This window comes from Triticum aestivum, chromosome 2A, assembly GCF_018294505.1.
Source record: "Triticum aestivum cultivar Chinese Spring chromosome 2A, IWGSC CS RefSeq v2.1, whole genome shotgun sequence".
Taxonomy (NCBI): Eukaryota; Viridiplantae; Streptophyta; class Magnoliopsida; order Poales; family Poaceae; genus Triticum; species Triticum aestivum.
In genome coordinates, this window is record NC_057797.1 from 33,873,983 (window position 1) to 33,899,817 (window position 25,835).

Sequence of the window (25,835 nt, forward strand, 5' to 3'; positions counted from 1 at the left end):
TTCTTGAACTTAGTGGTTTTATTCACCATCAACACTTGATGTTCCTTTTTGATTTCCACCTCTGCTGATTTCAGCATTGAATATACCTCAGGAATGGTCTTTTCCATCCCCTGCATATTGAAGTTCATCACAAAGCTCTTGTAGCTCGGTGGAAGCGACTGAAGGATTCTGTCAATGACCGCGTCATCCGGGAGATTAACTCCCAGCTGAGTCAAGTGGTTATGCAACCCAGACATTTTGAGTATGTGCTCACTGACAGAACTATTTTCCTCCATCTTACAGCTGAAGAACTTGTCGGAGACTTCATATATATCGACCCGGGCATGAGCTTGGAAAACCATTTTCAGCTCTTCGAACATCTCATATGCTCCGTGTCTCTCAAAATGCTTTTGGAGCCCCGGTTCTAAGCTGTAAAGCATGCCACACTGAACGAGGGAGTAATCATCAGCACGTGACTGCCAAGCGTTCATAACGTCTTGGTTCTCTGGGATGGGTGCGTCACCTAGCGGTGCTTCTAGGACATAATCTTTCTTGGCAACTATGAGTATGATCCTCAGGTTCCGGACCCACTCCGTATAGTTGCTGCCATCATCTTTCAGCTTGGTTTTCTCTAGGAACGCGTTGAAGTTGAGGGCAACATTAGCATGGGCCATTTGATCTACAAGACATAGCGTAAAGATTTTTAGACTAAGTTCATGATAATTAAGTTCATCTAATCAAATTATTCAATGAACTCCCACTCAGATAGACATCCCTCTAGTCATCTAAGTGAAACATGATCCGAGTTAACTAGGCCGTGTCCGATCATCACGTGAGACGGACTAGTCAACATTGGTGAACATCTTCATGTTGATCGTATTTTCTATACGACTCATGCTCGACCTTTCGGTCTTCCGTGTTCCAAGGCCATGTCTGTACATGCTAGGCTCGTCAAGTCAACCTAAGTGTATTGCGTGTGTAAATCTGGCTTACACCCGTTGTATTCGAACGTTAGAATCTATCACACCCGATCATCATGTGGTGCTTCGAAACAACGAACCTTCGCAACGGTGCACAGTTAGGGGGAACACTTTCTTGAAATTATTACGAGGGATCATCTTATTTAAGCTACCGTCGTTCTAAGCAAATAAGATGTAAAACATGATAAACATCATATGCAATCAAACAGTGACATGATATGGCCAATATCATTTGCCCTTTTGATCTCCATCTTCGGGGCTCCATGATCATCGTTGTCACCGGCATGACACCATGATCTCCATCATCATGATCTCCATCATCGTGTCTTCTTGAAGTTGTCTCGTCATCTATTACTTCTACTACTATGGCTAATACTTTAGCAACAAAGTAAAGTAACTACATGGCGTTTATGTTGACACGCAGGTCATAAATAAATAAAGACAACTTCTATGGCTCCTGCCGGTTGTCATACTCATCGACATGCAAGTCGTGATTCCTATTACAAGAACATGATCAATCTCATACATCACATATATCATTCATCACATCCTTTTGGCCATATCACATCACACGACACATGCTGCAAAAACAAGTTAGATGTCCTCTAATTGTTGTTGCAAGTTTTTACGTGGCTGCTATAGGTTTCTAGCAAGAACGTTTCTTACCTACGCCAAAACCACAATGTGATATGCCAATTTCTATTTACCCTTCATAAGGACCCTTTTCATTGAATCCGATCCGACTAAAGTGGGAGAGACAGACACCCGCCAGCCACCTTATGCAACTAGTGCATGTCAATCGGTGGAACCAGTCTCACGTAAGCGTACGTGTAAGGTCGGTCCGGGCCGCTTCATCCCACGATGCCGCCGAATCAAGATAATACTAGTAACGGCAAGCAAATTGACAATATCCACGCCCACAACTGCTTTGTGTTCTACTCGTGCATAGAAACTACGCATAGACTTAGCTCATGATGCCACTGTTGGGGAACGTAGCAGAAATTTAAAATTTTCTATGCATCACCAAGACCAATCTATGGATTCATCTAGCAACGAGGGAGAGAGGAGTGCATCTACATACCCTTATAGATCGTGCGCGGAAGCGTTCAAGAGAACGGGGTTGATGGAGTCGTACTCGCCGTGATCCAAATCACCGATGACCTAGCGCCGAACGGACGACACCTCCGCGTTCAACACACGTACGGTTGGGAAGACGTCTCCTCCAACTTGATCCAGCAAGGGGTAAGGATAGGTTGATGAAGATTCAGCAGCACGACGGCGTGGTGGTGGAAGCAACAGTGATCTCGGCAGGGCTTCGCCAAGCACAGGGAGAGGGAGGAGTGTCACGGGAGGGAGAGGGAGAGGCCAGGGGCTAGGGTGCGGCTGCCCTCCCTCCCCCACTATATATATGGTCCCTAGGGGGGGGGGGCGCCGGCCCTAGGAGATCCAATCTCCAAGGGGGGCGGCGGCCAATGGGGTGGCTTGCCCCCCAAGCCAAGTGGGGCGCCCCCACCCCTAGGGTTTCCAACCCTAGGCGCAGGGGGAGGCCCAAGGGGGGCGCACTAGCCCACTAGGGGATGGTTCCCCTCCCACTTCAGCCCATGGGGCCCTCCAGGATAAGTGGCCCCACCCGGTGGACCCCCGGGACCCTTCCGGTGGTCCCGGTACAATACCGATTACCCCCGAAACCTTCCCGATGGCCGAAACTTGACTTCCTATATATAAATCTTCACCTCCGTACCATTCCGGAACTCCTCGTGACGTCCGGGATCTCATCCGGGACTCCGAACAACTTTCGGGTTACCATATACTAATATCTCAACAACCCTAGCGTCACCGAACCTTAAGTGTGTAGACCCTACGGGTTCGGGAGACACGCAGACATGACCGAGACGACTCTCCGGTCAATAACCAACAGCGGGATCTGGATACCCATGTTGGCTCCCACATGCTCCTCGATGATCTCATCGAATGAACCACGATGTCGAGGATTCAATCAATCCGTATACAATTCCCTTTGTCAATCGATACGTTACTTGCCCGAGACTCGATCGTCGGTACCCCAATACCTCGTTCAATCTCGTTACCGGCAAGTCACTTTACTCGTGCCGTAATGCATGATCCCGTGATCAACCACTTGGTCACATTGAGCTCATTATGATGATGCATTACCGAGTGGGCCCAGAGATACCTCTCCGTCATACGGAGTGACAAATCCCAGTCTCGATTCGTGCCAACCCAACAGACACTTTCGAAGATACCTGTAGTGTACCTTTATAGTCACCCAGTTACGTTGTGACGTTTGGCATTGGTTAGCAAGACAAGTTTGTTTGAGTGGCTAGCAACATGCGGTCGTGTCATTCAGGTCGTGTGTTTGGGCAGTTCCATACTGGGCCTGATCCGCATCCGGCATATTGAGCTAAATCGGCTTGTTCAGAATAATTGGCACCATAAATTACTGACGGTGGTCGCTTTACATGTGCCAATAAATTCTTAAGAAAGAAAGTGTGGCAAATGCCAATAAAGGAGAATATACTGGTTTGGCTCTAATTAAAGAGTGCCATGTTGAATTAGAGATTACAAATATGTGGGGTCTTGATCCATTCTTATATTAAACTAGAGGCATGTAATTTTATTATCCCGTTGCAACGCACGGGCATGTGTGCTAGTTCCTCTCAAATTACTGTAGAATGTTTTGATTCGACACTCCTGTGTTTCACCCAAGAATACATCACATCAAATAAATCATGAACACTAAGACAGGAAATGTGTGGCCAAGGTCACATATGTCGTAACCCTCTTTTTTCTATTGCGTCTCTGTGTCACGGTATGGAAAGCGTACACAGCCACGACCACCTACACTACTCGGAGTTGAAATCCTAGCTAGCACAACTCGGCCATGACACGACAGCTTCCCGAAATTAACCTGGTAGCACGAACTCTATCCTAACAGAACTAGAACATAACTCTACAATTTCCGCATGTATTCTGTATAAGGAGGATTATGATAATCACAGTTAGTGTCTGACCATTAGCTTCAATGTTGTATGAATGTCGTATCTCTCGTCTGCCTAAGAGCCCAGTCGCCCATTGCTAATGCGATCAATCAGATGTAAGCCATACAGGCTACATGCTACATGGATCATATATACGGCTGAAACACTAGCCCTGGACAGTTAGACACTTCGACCTCCAGTGCTCAGATCGATCACTGTTGGTCGCCCCACTAGTTGCTAGGGTATTGCATGTAGGGTGCAGCCAAGCGCTTTGCACAAACGCCGACCTAGCGATCACCTCGGCGGCAGCGGCACCACCTGCAGGAGTTTGAGAGACCCTAGCTTCTAAAGGTACACCGGCAGTTTAATTTATACATAGGAGGATTACTTGGTTGATATAACAAAAAAAAAACCACCTTGTACATCTTGTCCATGTTTTCCCCGCCTGCTCTGATCTCAAGCAGCCACCCCTGTGGAAGCCAGTCGTGTGCTTTCTGCATACCATGATAGATTGATAAATCAATGATTGATATTGTAAAAAAAATGTATAATGACCTTGCCGTGCTAAGAAAAACATACGTGGAGCATCCAATCAGCAGCAGCAGCTTCCATCGATTCTATATATTGCTCATCCATCTCGGAGAAGAGGTACTTCAGGACCTCTGCCTTCATCGTGAATTCGGCCCCTGACACTGGACATATGTAGTACTGGACAAAAATAAAAGTAATGAGAAAAAAATCACATATCCCCAATAATAAAATGGAAACTAAAAACAAAATAGCATATATACAAACATCTGTAGAGAATGAACATGCGTTTTAGTAAGTCTATCTATAAGCATGTATCCCTGTAGTACATCCGAACTCTAGAAGAATATGGATGGATTTTCTTACAGCAGAACAAGAGCATGGACTGCGAATATGTTTGGTGATGTCTTTTCTTGGCACCACGAAGGCCTTTCGGTGCAATCCCAAGTGTACGTATGTGTCTAGGAGATTTCTACCCGCAAAGAGTAAGAACCTACCATCGTGCTAATTAATGTAAATTTCCTTGTAATACAATTGCCTGCTGGATCCGTTAGCTCGTCTCCGACAATAGCTTATTCTCGGCCGGAGACACATGGCGGAGCCACCAGAAGGCCCAGGTCTTCGGCTTCGACGACACCGCGCTTGCCGTGGTGTTGGCGGGTATCGGGGTCCTAGCTAGGGGACATGATCACAGGAATAGGATGCATGGGCAAAAATTCGCCCATCTCCTACGCAACGCCAGATCCACGCGGCGGTGGTCACCCAGCAGCCTCCAACTCTGGCGACGGCGAGCGACTAAGCGCGGAGCAATCCGGAACTAGAAGGAGCGACCGATACTCTTTGGTATTCGATTTTTTGATTGATGACGGATAAGGGAAAAGTATGGCACGTAAAATGAAAACGAGAGGATGGGCGCAACAGGATCACCGATGGTAGCAGGGAAGCTGCCTTCGGTGAGTGCGACGGGTGTGGTACCTCACAGTGTTCACCGTCGTCATCACAGCGGACCTCCCAGATCCATCCATCTGGAAGCCAATCTGGTGGCTCCGTCACACCATCCACCATCTCCCGGGCATCTTCCTCCCTCTTCTGGCCCCCCTCCGGTGACTCCCCTCCCACTCCCTCACGGTCTTCCATTGAAATCTCTCGCCCTTCTCCTCTTCTTTTCATAGATTCAAAAGTCCAAAACTTTGTGCAATGGGATCGGAGGGGATGTCTACCTATTTAACCTTACTGCCCTGACGTTTCTTTGAAGTGTGCTAGCTGGCATTCTTTATTGTGGTTTACAACCTGTGGTGATATCTTCTAGTATTCGGAAAGAAATTAAACCAGTTCATTTAATGTGGTGGAGTACTAGTCATCTGAGAGTGTCAAAATTGGAAGGTTGGGTCAAAATATTGTGCAGGTATCCAGGCGCGCATTGTCCTGATGAGTCGATCTGTTAGCTCTAATAGGAGTATAAAATTCCCTTCCTCCCTCAGAAAAAAAATACATATTTTAACACATCAAGATCAAGAGATACCTATCCTATGTTTCCTTCCTAAAATTTATAGATTTGTTCATTACCAAAACAAGAATCACGCGCTGGTTGTTTTCGTTACTAAAAATGAATGAAGCTGTCATATAGTAGTATATATTCATTAGGAAGTATTTCCCAATGAAATATGTGTATGTTCATACGGTATTTACTCTCATTAATTGTTGTAGCCAAAGAATCATGCATGTTGTACAATCCTGGTGAAGATCGATACTGTTTTCCCACATCGTGCACTTGCCACATATATAGGTGTCGATTTAAAACAAGTTTACAACACATCATATCAATCGTGTGGGCCTATAAGATATTCACAGATGTTCTCTTTCTTGGTCGCACTCCTCCTCTCCTTTTTCCCTTTATGATTGATTTCCTTCATCAACGAAGAGATTGACAAGAGAAATCCTGTAAAGGAATAGAAGAGCGAAAATGAGAATCATGCCTCTATTCAAGCATCTAAACCCGCCACACTCTCAAATAAAATTAACTCCCACAAACAAACGTTAGTAGAAGGGGTGCAAGTCCAGTACAACATACTTCCGTAATTTAATCAAAAGCATACCTAGTCTAAGCTTCATCCCGAGACATGGACTCAAGGGTGGGTTTCATAACCTAGATGAAGACACATGAACAAATTCAGCACACACACAAATGAAGGAGCCACAGTGCAAGCGGCAATCATGGTAGCGTGCATGGTTGTTAAAATATAGACTCAAGAGCTTTATATACATAAAATGATTGTTTTGATTCCATAACCCTCTTTGGATGCTGGCTGCACTAATCTTTGCATGCATGCAGTCATATTAAACCATGTTGTTGCTCCCTTATGAAAGTCACAACACCTGAACCGTTTCCTATTACCGCCTTCTTACGCCATGTATGGTTCGTCCCTAAGAATTTCATCGATGTTTTAGTGCAAATGCAGACATTGGCTACATCGGCAGCACCGGCCATTAACCACTATCCATTTGTTTCACCCCGATTTGTTCACTCTATCCAACACAACCACCTCGCCATAAGGACTCGTCATGTCTCGCCATTGCCAGGCGCCGGTGTGGGCGGTGGCAAGGTCTCCCTTCCAAGCGTGGACAATATATTGGCGTTCGTAATCGTAAGCGGTTCAACATTCAGAGTGAGAACAGCGACCTACATGTCATGTCTGTGCCTGCTATGTTCCACCGTCACTTGAATGGTCAATTGTCTACACATGATAGCTCGAACGTTCGAATAAACTAGTGGCATGAGACCATCATGTTTGGATATGGGTGACCCCATGTCGTGGAGATCGATCATATTGGAATCGTTGACATAATCACCTTCACCCTCCAATATGAGATCCCACGTTTTATATCTCGACAAAGCTTCTTTTCTTCTTCTTTAAACCCTCTTCCAATATGTGAGGCTGTGAGGGGAGCAATATGCGAATAAGCCTCACCCGCCCACCGGGATTTAAAATTGCAAGGCAAGCTGTGAATTAACACATCTCCTCCATCGACAGACTTTTGGTGTACACAATGGATAGTAGGTAGCTAGACTGAATCTACAGGCCACAGGGAGCAGCTTGTATTGTATCTCCAGCCTTAGGGCCTAGCCGCCCCGATGGCGGGCCTACCTCTCCTTTGGCTGCAGATTTCCATGGACGGGCCAAAGACCACAAGTACGAATTCACCCCCCCCCTCCCTTGTTTCAGGCAATGGTTTCATGTGGCTGTAGTTCCACTAAGTCCTTCTGCATATATGAATAAGATGAACTTTTTTTTTGCGAAACATGAATAAGATGAACTTGACTGCCCACACAGCACCAGTCATGCACTCATGCTGCCAGATAGGGAGGAGGCCTGCACCACCTCGATGGTACACCTTATAGGTATTGTATATATGAGCTATGAAGGATATCCAGTAGCAATCTGTGGTTTCAAGCCTTGGAACCAATTGATGAAGCCACACTGCCAGAGAGCAGTTGGACGTGCAAGAGAGATCCTGCAAGAGAAGATTACCTTATGCACGGATCAAAGTTGGTCTTCGGGTAACATTTTGGGGTAATCATGCTTATATATTTTCGGGTTGAAATCCAACAGATTATCTATACATGTTTGGTACTGTTTTCTTTATATTGTGCACCCTTGTAAGTTCAGAATTTTTATCTATAATTAATACACCCGCTCTGGAACTAATTGTGGAGCACCAGTGCTTTTCATTTCTTGCATTTCTTAAATTGCAGGGAAATGCAAGAAGAGGATGCTATCCAAATCTTCCTACGAGTGTGAACCCTTTTTCCAACCCGCGAGGTGTGTGAGAGGAGCAAGATGTGAAGAAGCCTCACCTTCAAATTGGAAGGCGAGCTGCAAATAAGCTCGTCCCCAACGGCAAGTAGCTCCAAACTGAAGCAGGCCACGAAGCATCAGCGACGAGCTCGAGCTACAATGATGATGTGATCTATTTCTTTTATGTACGCATGGCTTAGATCACGACAAATCTACATTCGTTTTTTCTTTTCTTTTGACCCTTTCCAACCCATGAGGAAAGCAAGATACGAAGAACCCTAGCCTTAAAATTGGAAGGCGAGCTGCAAATAAGCCCATCTCCATTGGTAGCCAGCTCCAAACTGAAGCATGTCATAAAGTGTCACCGGCGAGCTCGAGCTGCAAAGATGACGTGATTTGTTTGTTTGATGTGCATATGGTGGATTTGTGATCTGTTTATCGCACCGTTAAATCTTGCGTGATTCGATATGTTAGTACTGAGCATTGATGTTTATCTTATATCTTTTGCACTCACTACTCAATTCTCCGGAGGATCCAACAACCGTTACTTGAAGCTTTTCCTCAAAAGTACTAGCTACATATATAAACATAGAAACCATTGCATGCATGCATCAATATATAAATAATAGTTATGTCCAAACTAGGGTTTCACAATTCGGACCTTTAGACTCAATCCAACTAGCTATACTAGTAGGCATCTACTCCTTCCTCTCTGATGCCCACTCTGGGTCATCGTCTGGGGAGGACGCTTGCCGCTGACCATTGGCTAGTCATCCTTGGCAGTGGAGGGGCCGACGTCGTCCCCATCGTCCTCCTCCAACTGCTCCTCAGCTGCCGGTCCTTCGTAGAACTCGATCAAGTCGAGGCCGTCCGAAGACTAGGGGCTAGAGGTCAATGCTTGCGCATTCGAATCCTCGGTATAAACGGGATCCGACACATCGTAGTTGGAGGAGTCGACCCAACAGCTATCATAGGTCGGGCAATCGCTACACTTTTTACACTAATAATTAGTAGTTGCAAATATATATGTGAGCTAACTTTCTAAAAGATAACAAACTATATAACTAGCTTTTGCTATTGACTTATTTCTTATAAGTATAGATATATATAACAAATAAGCATAATGCTCTTGCATCATATCTAACTTCATTATTTTAAGAAATAATTGTTTTGCCTCTAACTACTAGCATTTTTAACAAAAAAAATTGGCTTCTAATTAATTACTAGCATTTTAATAATTGGTACTCCCTCCGTCTGGGTGCATAAGTCATATTAGGTTGTGCACCGTGACCAAGGTGAAGGGAAAAACGAGATGACTTAATGTTTATTGCTAATTAATAGCATTGCATGCAATGAACTGACCACTGCATGTCGTGTTTGGTAGTCTCAAGTCACTAAAAGCATGCACGCCTCATATCTCTTATTGGTTGATTCCTTTATTTATGTTAAGAAACAAGAAACGAGATAAGAGTTAATGCACCGCGCCTAAGTGTTTTGAGATTATTTGGTTTTCGTAAGGTTGACTTATACACCTAAATGGAGGGAGTACTAATTACTAGCTAGCATTTCCTACACATCATATATAGATCTAACTTATTTTAGTGAACAAAATTTCAAGAATTTTAGGAAAAGGGAAAACAGGAAAAAAGGTGATGAACTCACCTCTTCTCTTGCTCCATGTGGATGTGCATGCTAGTGCCGGTGTGACGACGAGGAGTGCAGCTGGTGGCCCCCATGGCCGCACCGATGTGGCAGCGGCTCTTGTGCCCGTTGCCAAGGTTGTACTCTCCGCCGGTGCGGTGTAGGAGGAGAGGCAGCGCAGTGGCGGGGTGTGGAAAAGGAGGAGCGACGGAGGAGGACATGAGGCAGGGCGCGTGGGGATTTTGTGGCTAGCGAGCTGCGCATGCGCCCACATTTAATATTTGCGAGGGGGGGGGGGGGCGAAGGGTCCGCCCATTGCCGATTTTGGAACCTCGGCATAGGAAGCCGAAATGTTAAATAGCCGTTGCCACGTCTACCATGGGCCCGCCTATCAGTTGTTTGCCGAGGTTTTTTCACATGCATGCTCAGCATACATGTGACACCTAGAATTTCGAAACTAACAAAAAGAAAAAAAAGAAAAAAGTATATTTTTCATCCCTCAACTTTTTGTGGAGTCTTGATTTGGTCCCTTAACTTCAAAACCGGACAACTTGCACCCCCAACTACCAAAACCGGACAAGGTTCATCCCCGGTCTTGTTTTTGATCGGTTCTGGTGCTGACTCACCCCGGTTTTGACCGGTGCTGACTCAAATTCACGTATTTTTTCATATTCGTGAACTTTTTGGAATTCACATACTCTTTTCAAATCCATGTTGTTTTTGCAAGGTCGCATAATTTTTTCAAAAATAAACATACTTTTTTCAAATTCGTGAACTATTTTAAAATTTGCTTACTTTTCTCAAATCCGTCTTTTGAAAAAAAATTGCGTATTTTTTTCAAATCCGTATATTTGTTTCCAAGTTCGTCTAATTTTATCAAATCCATGAATTATTTTTGAAATTCGCATACTTGTTTCTAATCTACATACATTTTAAATTTCAGGCGTTTCTTTCAAATCCATGTCCCTTTTCCAATTGATGAACTTTGTCTGAAACTCACGTACTTGTTTCAAGTGGACATATTTTTTCAAATCCACATAAATTTGCGTAAAAGAGTTTGAAATACGCGTACTTTTTTCAAGTTCGCATAAATTTCTCAAATTCATGAATTCTTTGCAAAAAAAGTATGCGAATATGGACGTCCATTTAAAAAATTACATGAATTTGAATAAACTACATGAACTTTTAAAAAGTACGCGGGGTTGAAAAAAGTACGTGGATTTAAGAAAAGTACACAACTTTTTTAAAAGTTGACATATTTGAGAAAAGTACCAGAATTTGAAAACATTATACAGACTTGAAAAAAGTACATGAATTTCAGTCGGCACGGTCAAAAGCTGAGTGGGACAGCACTAAAACCGGTCAAAACCGTGAACAAGGTTGAATCTTGTCCGGTTTCAGTAGTTAAGGGTGCAAATTGTCCGGTTTTGAAATTGAGGGACTAAATCTAGACTCCGCCAAAAATTAAGGGACGAAAAGTATACTTTTCTAAAAAAAATATTGTTGCCGAGTTTTCATTAGTTGAAACCCGGCAAATGTGGATGACCATCAGGTCTCCTTCGCATCGACGGTCGTTGGGTCCGAATGAATACATTGTCGAGTTTATTTTCGACGGTCGGCGATAATGCAACACTCGCTACCTAGTTTATTTGTTTTGCCGAGTGCCTTTTCCCAGGCAGTAGGCAAACTATCGGGTTTGCCGAGTTTCAAGTTACTCCCGAGTCTAATTATCGAAAAACTCGGCAGACACATTACTCTGCTGAGCTCCCGATAAATTGAACTTGGTGAAGCCGCAGAACTTGTCGAAATCTCAAATAACAGTAGTGTTATTTTGTTGTTCTACCGTTTTGATTTGATGCTTGGAGTTAATAAAAATACCCTTTATCAAAATAATAGTAAAAGAGAGTGTGAGAATGTTTCTAGGCCCTTAGATATGAGTCTCATGCAAACCAATGAAGTCAGGGAAATATATTCCCAACTATATTCCAGGGATTTAAAGTTGTACTGACAAATATAACAAAATGTAATACCAACCGCTGGCAAAATAGTAGTTGTCACATCCATCTATGCGTTATATATATCGTCTCTTGATTTCATGTGCCAACTCGTCCTGCACCAGCTAACCTCACGTTTATTTAATTTGCAGACCTATCCTTCTTTGTCTTAACGATCTCTTCTTTTTGCTCAAACTGATGATCTCTTCCATCTGTGTCTCCGCCAGCTTCCTTAGCTACTTCGATGGCCTCCCACTTGCATCCTTGATAGATTTGGAAGAGTTTGGTTCTTTCTTTGTTGTCTTCCTGCTTTTCTTTTTGATTTTTTTGCACTCATTTGGTGAAACCGGGTCCATAGAGGTGTCGATGTCCTCATCTATACAAAGAGCAAAAATTAATAGGAAGGAAATACAAATACAATCTTAAGATTAGGCAACACCTATCATAGCCTTGTGTGGTCTATAATTTCCGGAAGGAATCATGTTGATCTCTATTTCCTGTTTTTTATATTATATAATAATCCAGTCAGTGAACACTATGGGCAGAAGGACGGCACACTATTTCCATTTTTCTTAATATGTTCTTAAATTGTTAAAGATGCTTCCAATATGTTTTTCAAGAAAAACATGCATACTCTGCTACTACTCAAATCTAACTATCTAAGTGAACGAGTACTTATAAGTATACTTCAAAATTCACATGGCAAAGAGCCAAATGGATCGAAAAATCCACGTTTATTCAAGAGTTGATTGTACAAGATGTAAACCTGGAATGAACAAAACCTATTCTTATCAAATATTTTTCTAATGATTCAAATCAGATGACATTGAGTCTAGCATCGATGTCTAAAGTTTACGACATTTAATACGTACAAAGGTACTAAGCAAACCTAAAAGGCTTGGAGGTACTCAGCAAACTGTGGCTCATATTTGATTAGATAAAGTCGAGCGAGAAGTGATGCGTATCAGACAAACGGACAATCTGAGATAGAACAAGAGAAACCAAACCTGGTAATGTAAGTTCATTAAAAAAATAGAGGATTACATACGAGTATACAACCAAATTTAGTTGCCCACAAGATTGTGTTTTATGCATGAGGTTCCTTAGTAATTGATTTTCTTACAGTTTTTCTACTAGCTAGAATAGTTATTTCCTTGTATATCCTCAATAACATTACAAAAGTATTTAGGTTAACTAATACTCGCTGTGTAAAAAATATAAGATGTTTTAGGTCATTAAAGAAGTGACCTAAAGCATCTTACATTTGTTTACAGAGGGAGTAGTACACTGGATAACAGAAACTTAACAAGAAATATGCGTGGTATATGCAACGTACCTCTATTTAAAGTTTTCTCATGGTAATTTATTTCCACCTCTCGTGATGATCTTCCAGGTTTTGATGAACTTGCAGTTTTTATAGCAGCCCTCTCGTCTTTTGTTAGTAATCTTTTACGCAAACTCTCATGCTGTGAAAATAAGTAGTTAAATATAAGTAGCAAATATCAAGCGGCCAGCTTGGTAAGTTGCCAACAAAAACTTGCAATAAATATAAGTACCAAATATCCATTTACAAAACAATTTCGTTGGTAAGATTTTCAAGGTTTTATTAGTAATTTCTAAGCAACTCTTGTTTGGTAAAGCTGACAGTTCTAACATCTGACACATTTTGATATTCAATTATCATGGTATGCCCTATCTGAGTAGCAACACATGCAATCATACTAGCCATGGAGACACCGATCTTATAACAAGTTCTCTAAGCTGTTGAAAAATACCTCTGAAAAGTTGACACACTAATAAAGAGAACGACCCAGTTGCAAGCAGTCTAATGTAGATTGAACATAGGCAAGTATTTTTGGATAAACTGTGTTTCTTTTCATATATTCTAATACTAGAAGTACATTGGCTTTGTAAAAGCTTGGTTGTCCCTCATGTACACAAGAAAGCAAGTTTAGTTCAGCTGCGCACAAAGGGAGCAAAATAAGATTATTTTATCCTATTAGAACATATGATAACACTGGTGGAAAAAAGGCCTTTGGTCGCGGTTCGCAACTGCCATTAGTCGCGGTTGCGCAACCGCGACCAAATAAGCGCGACTAAAGCCCCCCACCTTTAGTCGCGGCGGTTTTAGCCCCTCCCCCTAAACCTGTTTTCTGTTTAATTTGTATTGTTTTATTGCTTTTGTGCTTTATTTTAATTTTGAAGGAGTTTCATATATTCTACGGTACTATTAGAACCAAAAAGAATTCAAGAGGAATATACAATATATATTCAATATCATCGGATGACCATATACAATTTTGAACAAGTTTCCATACATGATTTAATGCATATAAAGTTCTACGTCCTCGTAATAGTGTTCTCCTTTAGGATGGAGGACTTCCCTGCTGAACCATCCAGCTAGTTCCTCTTGAAGTGGTCGGAAGCGAGCTTCTGGACTAAGCATCCACCGGAGGTTATTCCTCTGAGCATTGGTATCACTCGGAACCCGCTCAGAGGTGTATCTCCGGATCATCTCACAGACATAGTATCCACATAGATTGGTCTCCGGTGGCTGAATATCCCCAGCATTCTTAGCCTTTAACATTTTGAATTCTAGCTCTTTTTTGAATTCACCGACCTATGTATCTACGAACCGTCTCCAAACCCTACGAGGCAAAGAAAATTAAATGAACAAGAGAGTTATTAATTAGTTACTTGATATTAGGAAATGAACGAAATAGGCCGATCGATATAGAGCGCAAATGAATGAAAATAATTACTTCTGCAGCATTCTTCTCATGCCGCCCCAAAGCTTTGGATCCATATTCACAGAGTCGTGGACGAGACATTCTGAGGTGTTAACTTTAATTACTAGCAGAATCCAGTGGAACCTGCGGACACGATACATGCACAGTACGTCATGCATAACTCATCGATTAGCCGGCCACATACCATGCATGGAGTAAACAAAAGAGAATGTGCTCAAGACAGAAACACTCACTCAAAATGGTAAGGAAATAGAATATCACTTTTGAGTTCCTGCTTTGTAAGAAACTGCCACAGGTCTGCCTCCACGTCGGCGGGGTAACGCTCCAACACATGTCCATTAACGATGTGTGGGTCAATGAACCCAACATCATGGATGTTCCTTACTCTGCATTCCTTAATCTTCATTCTGCATGTATAATAGCGGACACAACAATATAGTTAGGACATATATATAGTGCAGGCAATATGAACGAGATGGGGTAGAAATTAATAAATCACTTACAGAACATAGCAACTGATGATAGATTTATCGAGCTCGCGCAGATTGAAAAGCTGGAACAATTCACTCAGTTCAATTTGTACATAGTAATGTTTGAAGTGATGCTCATGTCTAACTTCCGCATAAATATATTCTTTGGCGTTTTTATTTTTTATGTAACCCTTGTACCATTTCAGCAGACCTTTCATTTGTGGAGGTAGATCCTTTTCCTGCGCAGGCTCGACGAGAGGCCCATTCTTGACATATGTAATTACTACCTCTTTCACTGGCGCCTCATCAAGGCCTAACAGTTCACGAAGAGTAATACCTAAGTTGGCCGCTTGTTCTCTGGCACTCGTTACAGTCAATCCCTGTGCTGCCGCAACTTGTATGATCTCAGGGGCATCCGGACAGAAGGCTTCCACTATAAGCGGGGCAATCGATTGTTTACTTTGTTCCCCGAGCTGGGCAACTTGTTTCCCGCTTTTTTTACTTTCGGCCTTCTCCCGCTCTTTGTTCTCCTTGAACATGAGTGCCTGCCTGCGAAGTTCACGTGCATAGTCGTTAGGCAGATTCTTCGCGGCTTGGGACGGTGTGCTCAAAAATGACTTAGCCCACTTCTTTTGCTCATCAGAAAATACTGGCTTGGGCTCGGGCTCTCTTTTCTTCTTGCAGTCCGCCTTCCATTTCTCCAAATCAGCAGCCGCGGCCGCGTCGACTTCCTCGGCACTACGTTCCCAAGGCCTTGTGGGGAGAGGCTTCAGTGATGGCTTCGGTACCTTTGTGGTCTTAGGTACATAAGGGTCCGGGTTAATAATCCAGGACTGCTTCTGCTTCTTTGCCGGAGGTGGATTGGGGGGCGGCGTCTGATCACCCGCCGGACGAGGACTGGGGGGCGGCGGCTGATCACCCGCCGGACGTTGTGGACTGGGGGGCGGCGTCGGCTGACGTGACGAAGGTGTAGGTGAACCGCCACCACCACCACCACCACCACCACCGCCACCGCCACCACCACCACCGTAGGGGGGTGGACTTGTTGTCCTTGGCGCCTCGCCTGGAAACTTGATAAACTTCTTTTGCCATAGAATGAAATGGCGCTTGACATCTCCAAGTCTTTTCTCCCCTTCAGGTGTAGCAATGTCAATCTCCAGGTCCTCAAACCCTTGGACTATGTCCTCCACCGTGACACGAGCATAGCCATCTTGAATGGGGTTGTTGTGGTGGAGTGCTCCAGGTAAACATGGTAAAGCACTGCCGATGGCTACCTTCATGGACATGTTCCCGATAGGATAATACAGATGACATTCTTTCATCTCCTTTATATCGTCCACGGGGTAGCGAGGAGGCTCCGGTGAAGTAATTTCGACCACCAGAGGCTCCGGTGCAGTAATTTCGACCACCAGAGGCTCCGGTGCAGTAATTTCGATCGTCGGTGCATCTGCACCAGCCGGTGGGGCCTCCGTGGAAGCCACGCTGCTTCTCCGCTGCTGGCTTCCGAGATCCGCTGGATGATCTTCATGCTGCACCCGAGCTGCATCTCTTTCGGCTACTAGTACACTCATGGTTTTCTTCATCACATCCATTTCCGATGCCAACCGCGCCACAACATCTGCTTCCCGATCCATCTTTCTCTTACGGCTTCTGTAACCGTACGGGTCATCGTTCTGGGGGAACCCTATTTTCCACGGAATGTGCCCCATGCCTCGTACACGTCCTCCGTGTTCAGGATTCCCGAGGGCTTTTGTCAGCGCGTCGTTCTCTCTGTTGAACTTGATCTTCCCCTGTTGAGCATCCCTCATTGCGTTAATAAGGGCTTGGGTGGGTTTAATTAATTTGCCCCGGTAAACACACTCCCCTGTCTCCGGGTTCAGCGTTCCCCCATGCCCGTACCACCAGCTTTTGGCCCTTGGGTCCCATCCCTCCGTACCTGGACGGATTCCTCGCGCCCTCAGCTCGTTCTCCATCTTCTCCAACCTAGGCACCCAAATGCGATACCCTCCTGGCCCCATAACATGATTGTACTCCTTCTTAGCCGCATTTTCCTTATTTTTTTCGATATTTGAATGAACTGCTCCGATTTCTTTTGCTTCACAAATTCTGGCCAATCATGTTTCAGTTTCTCATATTGTCCTTTGAAATCCGGAGTCTTGTTCTGCTTGACAAAGTCATGGGCTAGATTTTGCTTGAATTTCCGGAATGCGTCGGCCATCTTATGAAGAGCGAACTGTTTGACTAGCCTCCTCCTCTCCTTGTTTTCCTCAATCTTGTTACCCTCCTCATCGAATTTGTTGTATTCCGGAGGTAGAACGAAATGTTCCATAAGCTTCTTGAAGCAATCTTTTTTTGTTCTCTTATCGACAAAAGTGAAACCATCAATTCGTGCCTTCTTTGGCTCATTCCACTCCTGGACGGTGATCGAGACGTTGTCTCTAACAATGGCTCCGCATTGGCTGACAAACTTGGTGGCGTTCTTGCGGGGCTCCAGCGGCCTGCCGGTTGCACTGTCGACAACCTCGATGGTGCATGTTTCTCCTTGTTTCATCGTCTTGGTTGCGCCACGCTTTGACGACGTACTCGATTGTTTCGACGATCCGGCCGAGGGCTAAAATAAGAAAGAGTCGCGCACGTTAGTACACACATATTTATTCAAATCAGTTAGTTTGTATCACCAGAGGCTCAATGTATATATATACCTCGGCGCCGGAGGTGGTTGCTACTTCCATTTGAAGATCGTCGTTTATCGACGTTTGTTCGGCATCATCTTGCTGACGGCGCCCTTCATCTTCACCGTCAAGGTTCAGATAAGAAGAGATATCATCTTCTTCTTCTCCGGTCGGCACATATAGAATATCGCCGTTTATGATGCCGAACATATGTGCTTCACCGTCCGGATCATAGTTGTCCATAATCGGGTCAGCTCTATCGTCCGCCATTATGTCAGTCCTGAAAACATGTAGTAAAAACAAATTAATTAAGTGAAGAAGGGGGGCGGTGGCGGTGGCGGTGGCGAAAGGGCGGTGGCAAAAGGAGGGGGCGAGGAAGGGGTGGGAGAGGGTGTCGCGGTAGAGCGCGAGACGGGGCGGCAGACGACGGCGTCACGGAGAGGGGAGGCGAGGACAACACATTTATAACCCTCGCCGTCCCCTCTCGATCCCTAAAAAAACACCGCGCGCATCGCCGCCCCCCTCGCCGCCCCTCTCCGTATATACGTTTTTTTTGTTAATTATCAAATTTTACGGGTTTTTTTGTTAATTATCAAGTTTTAAGTTATTTACCGTTTTTGTTAAACTAAGTTATTTACCGTTTTTGTTAATTATCAAATTTTACCGTTTTTTTGTTAATTAACTAGTTAAAAAATTCTCTCTCTCTCTCTCTCTCTCTCTCTCTCTCTCTCTCTCTCTGCTCTCTGCTCTCTCTCTCTCTCTGCTCTCTCTCTCTCTCTCGATCATCGCTCTTTCTCTCTGCTCTCTGCTCTCTCTCTCTCTGCTCTCTCTCTGCTCTCTCTCTCTCTCTCTCTCGATCAACGCCGGCGTTGAGGGCGGCGAGGCCGGCCGCCGGCGTTGAGGGCAGCGAGGCGGCGCGGTGGGCGAGGGAGGCCGGCGGGCGGCGTACTAGGGCGAAAGGGGGCGGCGGGCGCCGTACGTGGGCGAGAGGGGGCGGCGGGCGACGGCGGGCGGCGTCGAGGGCGCGGGCGACGGCGGGCGGCGTCGAGGGCGAGGTCGACGGCGGGCGGCGTCGAGGGCGAGGGCGGCAGGCCTTCGGCGCGGCAGAGAACGAGCGGAGAAATGGAGGCGACGGGTCGGGCGATTGTATTTATAGCCCCCCCCTTTAGTCGCGGTTGGGGAGGCGACCCGCGACTAAAGGGCCTTTAGTCGCGGTTGGGGAGGCGACCCGCGACTAAAGGGAAACCTTTAGTCGCGGTCGGGGAGGCGACCCGCGACTAAAGGGTAACCTTTAGTCGCGGTTGGGTAGGCGACCCGCGACTAAAGGACTTTTTTGGCGGGTTTTTCGTTCCCGCGCGCAACCACCTTTAGTCGCGGTTGGGCAGGCCAACCGCGACTAAAGGTATTTTCCAAATACTTTTTCTTTTTCAAAATCTTAAAAATACAAATAATATATCGAAAAATTAAGAAAAATAAAACTAATTCAATTCAATATGTTAAAAATACAAATAATATATCAAAAAATTAAGAAAAATAGAACTAATTCAATTCAATATGTTAAAAATACAAATAATATATCAAAAAATTCAGAAAAAAAACTAATTCAATTCAAAATGTTAAAAATACAAATAATATATCAAAAAATTCAGAAAAATAAAACTAATTCAATTCAAAATGTTAAAAATACAAATAATATATCAAAAAATTCAGAAAAATAAAACTAATTCAATTCAAAATAATATACCAGAGGCCGGTCGTCGGCTATGGTGGTACGGCCGGACTCTGCAGAGCGTCATGGACTACATCACTCCAAATTTCATGTATCATTCGAAAATGGACACCAAACACATCACGGGTAATATAATTCACATGATCCATTCAACAAAGTTTGGTACAATAAATTATTACACATCATTTCTTCCCTTGTGTCCCTGCTTGCTTACGATTGTGCCGTATCCATGGAGCATCCTCATCATTTAACTTAATGCTTGGGTCGGTGTTCACTTTGAAGGGCGGAATTTCAGCAAACATATTATAATCTTCTGACATGTCTGTCTTGTCCTCCACTCCCACGATGTTTCTTTTCCCTGAAAGAACAATGTGGCGCTTTGGATCATCGCATGATGTACTGATCGTTTTCTTATCTTTCCGTTTCCTCGGTTTGCTACTCATGTCCTTCACATAGAAAACCTGAGCGACATCTTTCGCTAGGACGAATGGTTTGTCAAGGTAACCAAGATTGTTGAAATCCACCATTGTCATTCCGTATTGCTGGTCCACCTTTACCCCACCTCCTGTTAGCTTGAACCATTTGCACCGAAACAAAGGGACCTTAAAGGAGGGTCCATAGTCAAGTTCCCATATCTCCTCTATGTAACCATAATATGTGACCTTTTGCCCATTCTCGGTTGCTGCATCAAAGCGGACACCACTGTTTTGGTTGGTGCTCTTTTTATCTTGGGCGATCGTGTAAAATGTATTCCCATTTATCTCGTACCCTTGGAAAGTCGTTATAGTCGAAGATGGTGTCTTGGCCAACATGTACAGCTGATCTACAACATCATTGTCATTCATTAAATGTTTTCTCAACCAACTGCCGAAAGTCTCCATGTGGGCCTTCCTAATCCAGGATTCAGGCTTCCCCGGGTTGTCCGAGCGTAAAATATTCTTGTGTTTCTCAAAGTACGGAGCCACCAAGCTGGAATTGGTCAGTACAGTGTGGTGTGCAGTCAGAGAATGGCCGTCCATACATGTCGTTGATTTCCTTCCGATCGTGCCTTTTCCACTTAGTCTCCCCTCGTGCCGCGATCGAGGAAGACCAATCGGCTTAAGGTCAGGAACAAAGTCAACACAAAACTCAATTACCTCCTCATTTCCATAGCCCTTGGCGATGCTTCCTTCTGGCCTAGCACGGTTACGAACATATTTCTTTAATACTCCCATGAACCTCTCGAAGGGGAACATATTGTGTAGAAATACAGGACCGAGAATGAAAATCTCTTCGACTAGGTGAACCAAGAGGTGCGTCATAATATTGAAGAAGGATGGCGGGAACACCAACTCGAAACTGACAAGACATTGGATCACATCGTTCTGTAACCATGGTAGATCTTCTGGATTGATTACCTTCTGAGAGATTGCATTGAGGAATGCACATAGCTTCACAATGGCTACTCGAACATTTTCCGGCAGGAGCCCCCTCAAAGCAATCGGAAGCAATTGCGTCATAATCACGTGGCAGTCGTGAGACTTCAGGTTTTGGAACTTTTTCTCCGCCATGTTTATTATTCCCTTTATATTGGACGAGAATCCAGACGGGACCTTCATACTGCTCAGGCATTCAAAAAAGATGACCTTCTCTTCTTTGGTCAGAGCATAGCTGGCACGACCTTGAAACCATTCCGGATGCCGGTCATCAGGGTCTTTCAAACGTTGCTGGTCCTGCCGTGCTTCCTTTGTATCATTTGTCTTCCCATACACGCCCAAGAAGCTTAGGAGGTTCACGCAAATATTCTTCGTAACGTGCATCACGTCGATTGCAGAGCGGACATCTAGGACTTTCCAATATTCTAGCTCCCAGAATATAGATTTCTTCTTCCACATGGCTGCGTGCCCGTCAGCTCCCTTCGGAACTGATTGTCCGCCAGGACCCTTTCCAAAGATGACTTTCAAATCCTTGACCATATCAAATACCTCAGCACCAGTGCGTTCCGCAGGCTTCGGCCGGTGATCTGCCTTGCCGTTGTAATGCTTGCCTTTCTTTCTTACTGGATGAATTTTCGGAAGAAATCGACAATGCCCAAGGTACACGTTCTTCTTACAATTTGGCAAATGTACACTTTCAGTCTCATGTAAGCAGTGCGTGCATGCATTGTATCCCTTATTTGACAGTCCCGAAAGGTTACTAAGAGCAGGCCAATCGTTGATGGTTACGAAAAGCAACGCTCGTAGGTCAAATTCCTCTTGTTTGTGCTCATCCCACACACGGACACCACCCCACAGCTGTAAAAGTTCATCAACTAATGGCCTTAGGTACACATCGATGTCGTTGCCGGGTTGCTTCGGACCTTGGATGAGCACTGGCATCATAATGAACTTCCGCTTCATGCACAACCAAGGAGGAAGGTTGTAGATGCATAGAGTCACGGGCCAGGTGCTATGGCTGGAGCTCTGCTCGCCAAAAGGATTCATGCCATCCGTACTTAGAGCAAATCTTATGTTCCTTGCGTCAGCTGCAAAATCTTTGAACCATCTGTCGATCTTTCTCCATTGCGTTCCATCTGCGGTGTGTCTCAACTCCCCGTCCGACTTACTGTCCTCTTTGTGCCATCGCAACAACTTGGCATGCTCTTTGTTCCTGAACAGACGTTTCAACCGTGGTATTATAGGAGCATACCACATCACCTTGGCGGGAACCCTCTTCCTGGGTTTCTGGCCCTCAACATCGTCACCAGGGTCATCGCCTCTGATCTTATAACGCAATGCAGTGCATACCGGGCATTCATTCAAATTCTCGTATTCACCGCGGTAGAGGATGCAGTCGTTGATGCATGCATGTATCTTCAGAACCTCTAAACCTAGAGGGCAGACAACCTTCTTTGCTTCGTACTTACTGGCGGGCAACTCGTTATCCTTTGGAAACATATTCTTCAACATTTTCAGCAAGTTTTCAAATGCCGAGTCAGCTACACCTGCCTCTGCCTTCCATTTCAGCAAATCCAGTGTGCAGCCCAGCTTTTTCAGACCATCATCGCATCCGGGGTACAGCGCCTTTCTGTGATCCTCCAACATGCGATCCAAATTCTCCCTCTCCTTTTCAGTTTCGCAGCGTCTCCGTGCATCAGCAATGGTCCGACCAAGATCATCAACGGGATCATCACGTGCCTCTTCTTCACCTTCCCCTTCACCTTCAGCATCCTCCATGAAAGTATCACCGAAATGAGCAAGATAGCTTTCATCGATGAAATCATCCCCTTCTTCATCTTCTTCCATTATAACCCCTCTTTCTCCATGCTTGGTCCAACAATTATAGCTTGGCATGAAACCGTGCCGAAGCAGATGCATGTGAACATCTCTTGAGGAAGAGTAACCCTTCTGATTCTTACAGATAACACATGGACAGATAACAAAACCCCCCTGCTTGTTCGCATTAGCCACTACGAGGAAATCTTTCAAACCCGTAGTGAACTCGCCGGAGAGTCGGTTACCGTACATCCATTGCCGATTCATCTGTATTATTATAATATAAAATATATAATTAACCATCATGCATTTGTTAAACTAACTAGCTACAAACAATATAAATTAAACAATGAACTGCACACATGCATATTTTATCAATGACACATCAAAGGTTCATCAAGTTGCTAACCGCGATCGAGGAGTGTGGCTCCAACACTTCATGTCATGTTTGTTTCATGCTCTTGGGGCATTTCATCAAACACCTTATGTGCATAAGAGGAACCAAAAGCAAACCTACACCCACTTGTGAAGAGAATGGCTCCAAATGGCTAAGTGTTGGCTGCTGGATGGGTATATATAGGGGAGGGGCTTTAGTTGCGGTTGGCCTGGCAAACCGTGACTAAAGGTGCCCGAAGGCCTTTAGTCGCGGTTGTCCTGGCCAACCGCGACTAAAGACCCTCACGTGCGCCAGCTGGCCACCGAGCGCCCTGGGCCCAGGCCTTTGGTCGCGGTTCACCTCCAGAACCGCGACTAAAGGTCCCATTAGTCGCGGTTCCTACAGCTTCGCGACTTATGGGGCTGGACGGAAGCCTGTTTTTCCACCAGTGTAAAGTTTTCTTGGAAAAAAAAGAAAGTATACTCAAGGGTGCAATGGAATAGATATGCTCAGAGAGTGCAATGGAATAGAACATCTGTGTATTGTTGTGGATAGCACAGCTAGTCGGAGGCGTTGCATGTGCACCCGGGGGGGGGGGGGTCTGGACATGGTGGTTATGCAGGTGGCTTCGTTGCAGCTGGCTTATTGTACCACATCACGGAGGCAATGAAGGCTTGCTGGGGCCACTACGACTACGGCGTCACTTATCGTAGTCGTCACAGTTCCTCTTCACCCTTCATGTTGCACCGGTGGGAACATTGGTCCTTGGATCAGGCAGTGGCGGTACTCTGGCGTAGTTCCCTTCCTAAATGCTGCCCCCCTTGGAGTACTCAGTTCATCATGGACGACTTCGTCTCGTTGTGGTGATCGACTCATCGGTTGAGGACTTCACATACTTCACGCGGTGCCCTTTCTTCCTACTTGTAGTTTGCTTGGAGTGGATGGGGTAGTCTAGGTGTTCATAAACTCCTTGTATCTTGCTTTGAGTGTGTGTGGTGTGGGTGCAGTTATATGTGTTCGGTTGTATGTTGATCAGTGCTTTATCTATAAAGCGGGATGCGAGCCTTTTTTGGTAGAACCAGATGACCACAAAAAAAATGAGGATAGTCATTTGGACGTGGGTCACATGGAATATATGAAAATATAGATGAGTTCTACATGAATAAACCAAAGATGATATTAAAGTGATTACTTAAATTCCTACATAATGAGAAGCCGAAGAATGGAATCTATAAGAATTGTAGCATCATCCCTATGGCCCCACTTTCTAGAAGCAAACCAAATGATCAGAACCCTATAAATATCTTGCAATCCATATATATATATTTCCTAACTTGCATTCTGGTCTCAAGGATGGCACAAGAAATTGCATGGAAACAATGTAAAAAAGACTTAGCATTCACAACGTTTGTGAGGCCACGTTATTTGTACATAAATGATGCGTGACTGAAGTGTGTATTACTCAACATCTTAAAAAGTATAATAGCAAATAGGTCACGACGCATGTTCCTATAAGACAAGTCCTAGAAGAAAATATTACTTTCGAAAGAGATAACACTGCAAGGCCAATTATTATAATAATAGAAAATGTTGGCAGCTCGGTTACCAGATCTGTAGACTTGTCAAAGTTGTACACTTCATGGACACTTGTTTTCTGAATAAATGCACGTTCTGTAAGTTCGTTGGTTTCAACATAGCGAACTGCAGACTTCAACGTCCTGAATGTATAATGGCTAACAGGATCCGTATAGTACTGCATAATTAATCATGATAAGCAATTCGAAAATATTTGAACAATGTAAGGTAAATTTTTCTTGAAAAGACCATGATCAGAATTTATTTTTATATACCGGATCTTTCCTCATTTCTCCATTGCTTCCGGCTTTCCTGTATACAAATTCTAATACCCATCCAGGTGGCAACCCAGATGGGTTAAGAATCAGTTCTGCTAGAACCTACAAAATAATGCAACTTGTTAGGTTTGGAAAGTCAAGTCATTGTAGACATGCAAAATTATTTATGTAGTGATAGCAAGAAATACACATTATCTCTAGAGCTTGTGTCGCATTGTCCATCAGTATCACATTTAGAGACCTTCATTTCGTTGAGATAGAGTATCACATCTTCTTTTGAGAATAATCGAATTCCCAGTGGCGGGTAAATGTAAAACTGCAAAATAATAATAGCGCAAAATGTTATAATCAGATAAAACTATTTCCAGATGTGACTAAATTATATGCTTGCCATATTAACTTAGTAGAGTATTTGTCCCAGGCACATGAAAGCTACCTGTACTCGTGATAAATAACAGTTGTCCGAATGTGTGGGAAGTAATATGGGATATATATTACAGTCGATAATTAATCCATAATGAATTAATAACTCAAGAATAAAACTTGATTCCTTGCTGATATTTTCTCAACTCCATTTCTTATACTCAAAGGAAATATATGAGTATATGACCAATAATTGCTTACAAACTTTATTAGTAGTAAGAGGATGAACATAGTATGTATAATATTTCTCATGTGACTAGGTAATCATTTACATTTACTGTTATGTCACATGAGGTAAGTCGTGTGAACGGTTGGTGAACCATCTTCATCACGTCGAGGAAAGACAATTACAGATAAGCCACGCTTGAGCTAGGAAACTACCGAATAGATTTGCTAGCTGTTCGTAGTGGCACT